The sequence below is a fragment of the Augochlora pura genome, chromosome 1 (assembly GCF_028453695.1).
Source record: "Augochlora pura isolate Apur16 chromosome 1, APUR_v2.2.1, whole genome shotgun sequence".
Classification (NCBI taxonomy): domain Eukaryota; kingdom Metazoa; phylum Arthropoda; class Insecta; order Hymenoptera; family Halictidae; genus Augochlora; species Augochlora pura.
Genome location: NC_135772.1, coordinates 900769 through 906370, shown reverse-complemented (window position 1 = coordinate 906370; position 5602 = coordinate 900769).

Here is a 5602-nt window from a genome sequence, read left to right as displayed (position 1 = left end):
AATACAATACAATATAATATAATATTGATATAATATATTAATTATAAGCGCTCCGTATCAAAAGATTAAGAAATTAAGAAAAATATACTTGTTAATCATTGTGGATGCACGGGATATTTGCGCAGAAATTAAGAGTTGAGGAAATTCTTCGGTTTGTTATTTTGTGCTCAACTTTTTTACGCAATCCAGGAAATATGCTACTTGTGGTTAAGCAGACTCGGTTTATAAAAACCTGGCGCAATGCATTACAACAAAGTACAGGCTACATCTTTACGCAACTGAAGCATTAAAGCCAGTATTGTCCATACCCTCTTCGTAATATTAAATGACTAAATCCTATCATTCATTTACCGATTTCGAGACGCAGCACGTCTAACAATAGAACTACGAAATTAGTCAAATTAACTGGTTTCCGGTTTTTCCTTCAACTGTTGCTAACTTCATACAAATATTCCCATGTCTCCCTTATCCAAGCCTGCAACAAAAATTTAAAAAATGTGTTTTGTAGATCTAAGCAGTGATCAGAAAATGAAAAAACCGAGAGTTTCTTTTATTTCCTTTTGTTATTGTGAGTAGTAGCTGAATATACAAAAAATGACATTATAATTATGTAATCAGGGTCCTCTATTTATAAAGAAAAAAAAGTTCAGTTTGTTTAGTGTAGTCCGAAATAAGTTGCTCCGGTTTAAAAGGTGTTTCAATATCCTCGTTACCGATTATAAGTTAACATTTTCGAAAATGTGGCTACGTCACTATGATTCTAAATAATTAAATTTCAGCGGATAATTGTAGATTGAATCCTTACATCTTTGTGAAATAATTCACATTAGTCAGCTGTAACACTTGATAGGTTTAATATTAATGATCTATCGCCGATATACGAGGCTAACGAATAAACTCGTAGAGTTTTTGTTTTATAACGACTTGTGCATTAATTATTGTAGCGAAGCGAGTATCTAAGCTGTTCGAAAGATCTCTTTCAGATCTATAAAACTGTAATATTCGCTTTCTCGAGTAATTGAATTTCTCATGATCTTTTAGGCTTAGAAAAAAGAATATCCAAGATGTAAAAATCAACATTTTCGATATTTGCCATTCTTTGTTTCTCGTCGGGGTCGAAATGCTGTCGAAGCACCTTGGATAAAAATAAAAACTGTATCGTTGTATCATGGAAATTATCACTAAAGCTAGCACAACCGGTCAAGTGACCGGTTCTATACTTCTGTTTCATAATTATTTCATAATTATTATAAAGCTGCTCTCATTAAAAATTCTCGAATATATTTCTTTATAGAGGCACGCAATATTAGAAAAATTATGAAAAATTTGGATAAAAGCAATCTCGTGATTCTTACGAGACAATTTTGATTAATCGCTCTCGAACGTTAGTATACATACTTAGTATTAAAGGCGCAAAAATGCTAATCGATATGTCTGTAAAAGAAATCGTAGTACAAAAGGTTGATACGAGAAAAGGGGTGCATATAACTTGCAGAAGGATAATTTCGAATTGACAAAGGATGAATACGACTCGTAAAAGGACGAATTCGTAGCGCAAAGCCAATAGGAAAAAATTTATATGCACCTTTTTCATATAAAAGCAATCATTTCCATATAACATTTGTTTTTGTTTCTTCAAATCAAACATGTACACCCTTCTAAAGTCACGTTTGCCTTTTTCTAAATAAAAATTGTCTTTTCGTAGGTTATGTTCTCCTTTTTCAAATCAAAATCATTCTTTTCCAAGTCAAATACACCCTTTCAAAATTAAACAACTATTAAAATTATACAACTTACAACTATTTACAAGTAATATTTGTTCTTCTTTTCAACTGAAATATGTACATACACACTTCTGCGGATCGCGTTGGCTTTTCTTCAAATCAAAATTTTCTTTTTGTAGGTTATATTCACACATTCTTCAAATCAAAATGATCATTTTTCGCAAGTGACATGCACTCTTTTCAAATTGAATGTAATCATTTGCAGGTGTTACTAGTTTATTTATTCGAATCAAATATACAGTAGCGGACAAAAATTTAAGACGAGAAGCAAAAGGAAAGGAATTATTAATATTTTATAAATAACATAAGCTATCATGTTCTATCTTTAATTATAATCGTCTACTCATTTATTTAAACAGTTACAAAAAACATTTATGTTCGGTTTTGAACTTATTAGTTAGAATATATAACAAAAAAGTAAATCTATGTTACATTTCCATTGACAAAAGTTTAAAACTACAAAATAATAGGAGAAAATAAACAGAAAAAAATGGTTTTCAATACAAATATTTAGTATTTCGTCCAAAATCCATTATTTTTTATAACCTCAGCACATCTTTTTGGCATTGAATCTATTAATTTTTCACATTTCTCTACTGTAATATTACAGAAAAAAATTACAGAAATATTGTCAATATTGTTGACTCAATAATGTTTACATTTAACACACGAGCCTTCGAGAATTGGAAGGTCAAGCATTTGTCTTCGTTATCCCAAAATAAGAAACTGATTGGAAAGATAGTACTTACATTACACGTGTATAATTGAAATTAAATTCGTCGTCTTAAATTTTTGACCGCTACTGTATGTATACATCGTCCCGAGGGCCATGCTCGCCTTTCTTCAAAGACGAATTCGTAGCGCGAGACCAATAGGAAAGCCGAACAGCGGACTTTCTAATGAGCGAGCGAGATAAACAACCGAGCCAATATTAATTGTTCGCTTCCTCGAGAAAATTCAACCGGTCTCGCCGGTGCCAGTGCAAGAAAGTGTGGATATTAGCCAGCCGGAAACGGTTTCGTTTACACTAGCAACGGCGGCGACCCAATTAGCGTTACCGGAAACGCTCGTCTCCGGGGCGGCGTGTTCACCACGTAACGCCGCCGTCCGCGGGCGTACCAGCGAAAATTCCGACGGAATTTCCACGGCTCCCTACAATAGCCTAACAGCGTTAGGCGTTGTTGTCTGCAGAGCGCGACGACCGCCGTATTATTTCCAGTCCGCGACGAAAGTGAAAGGGATCGCCGGTGACTTTCCCCGAAAATTTTACGGCGCGCCTGCTTCTCGTATCGTGCTAACGTTCCGCCGGCACGAACTGTACGCGAATCGGGAAGGGAAGCCACGTGTGACCGAGAGATCTTTTTTACGAGAGCAATCGCCTCGCTCCGTCGATCTCGCGTGATTAACACATCGATCATACTTATTGGCTTGGCGAATAAATTCGTAGCGTTTTTGTTTTCCAACGACTTGTGTATTAATCGGTTTAGCAAAGATATATTTTACCTTTGAAAAATTGTTAGAGTCGTTTTTTTTTTTTGAGTAATTCGTTTCTTTCGTGATTTTTCAGATTTAGAAATGGAATATCGGAGATCCATAAATGAGCTAAAAATCAGTCGAAAAGCTTCTACTGCGTAGACATTCAGTAATACACGAAAGTATTCGAACACTTACGCTTCTAACATTTAACTAAATATCAAATTGTATGTTTAAAATTCGCCGAAAAATTGATTTATAAAAATAATTCGTTCTGGGACAGAGTATTACCTTTTCTTGAGAGTAAATGTAATGAGGAAATAAACCACAGAATTATTCCACCCTTTATTAATTCGAAATGGTCCTTCTGCCAGTTATATGCGCCCCTTCTTCGTATCAACCCTTCGTACTACGATTTCTTTTACAGATATATCGATTAGTATTTATTTCGTCTTCTAATACTAAGTATACGGAGGTCTGAGAGCGATTGATAAAGATTGCCTCGTAAGAGTAACCATTTTTACTGAAAAAGAGGGTTATATTAAAATTTTTCTCAATTTTTCTCAATTTTTCTAATACTGCCTGCCTGAATAAAGAAATATATTTGAGAATTTTTAACGAGAGCAGCTTCATAATAATTACGAAACAGAAATGTAGAACCGGTCACTTGGCCGGTGGCGCTAGCTTTATAGCTTTAGTGATAATTTCCATGATATAACGATACAATTTTTATCTCTTATGTGTTTGCATTTAATTCCGTATCCTAGACTTTAATAACAACGAACATGTGAAATTTCGTTTCAATTTAGAGGAAAGTTCAAATAAAATATATATACTCCTTCTTCGCCTTTCTTTAAATCGAAATCATCTTTTTATGGGTTATGTTCACCATTTTACAATTAAGATCGTCTGTAAGTCGTGTGCTCCTTTTTCGAAATCAAATTGTCCTTTTCGAAAGTCAACAGCACCTCTTTCAAAATGAAATATAACCTTTTGCAGGACAAACGCGCCCCTTTTTAAAACTGAACGTAATGACCTGCAGCTCACATTTATCTTTTTTTAAATCAAATATACTCCGTTGAAAATTAAGTTCGTTTTGCTGGAGAATTTGATTTAAAAAGAACATTTTTAATTTTCATCAGAATGACTATAATTTACAAAAACGAAAATGAGATCGCAGTTGAAAGAAGGTGAATTTGGTTTTAAAAAAAATGGTGAATATAATTTGCAAAGGGATAAATTTGTAATGAAGAAGGAAGAATTTAATATTCTTATTTAATAATATTAATATTTAATCAATTCTATACTATTAATATTTAATGATTTCATAGTTCAGTGGCCTTGTGATTTTCTATATTTTAACTATACTTTATGCGCTCGCATACGTCGAATCTGTAAATTGAAAGTAATCGTTCATTGCGGATGAAAATAAAAGGTAAACTAAAAATTATTCCATCGAACAATTAAAGAGTATAAAAATCAAATTTAACACGACTCATTTATAACAGTCATTAATACCTATAATATATCAAAATAAGGTACTCACGCTTTCATTGACATTTTCCATTCGTTAACCGAAACGATTAGGCGATGCTATTAAAAATCGCTCGAGAACATAAAAAGTTCAGCCCGCCATAAATAATTCAGCAAAGATCGAATCAAGCGATTAACTTAATGGCGCGCGTTTTCGAGGAATTATAAAATTCCGCGTTTCCAGAAAAAAAAGACGCCGTTAATTATTTTTCTTTCGCGGTGTGCCTCGTTGCATAATCGCGGAACTAGAACGGTTCCTGCATGTATCACTCTCCGCGGCAAAAAAGGGTGCAGAGCGGTTGGCGAGTACCATTTCTCCGAACGCGCTTGATTATCTCATACCTTGAAAACGCGTCGTCTACTAGGTTCCCTCTCGTCGCGAAGCATATCACTTTCGTGCGCGCCGTAACAGGAATCGATACCTAATTAATTTCACGGTTATATAACGCAGCCTGAATACTTTCAACTATCACCGCAAATAAAGGTTAAACCGTGTGTGTGCACCACCGGACTTGGCACCAAAACGAAATCAATCGACTCGGAAGAAGTTCATTGAAAACGTTTCCAGTATATATAAACCGTACAACAAAACCGAAACCAGCGTACGTTACGCAACCATAATCACGAGAGTCCTCGATCGCAAGTCTCGAACGTGTCAAGAAAAGTGGACGGACCGGACGTGTCATCAACCCTTTGCGCTCGGGACTGTTATAACTTCTGATGACTGTTCTAATTTGTGTTCGATGACTGTTGTAATTTTAAAATGAAGACGTTTGTTTCAACATATTTTATTTTATTTTCATTAGTTTCTT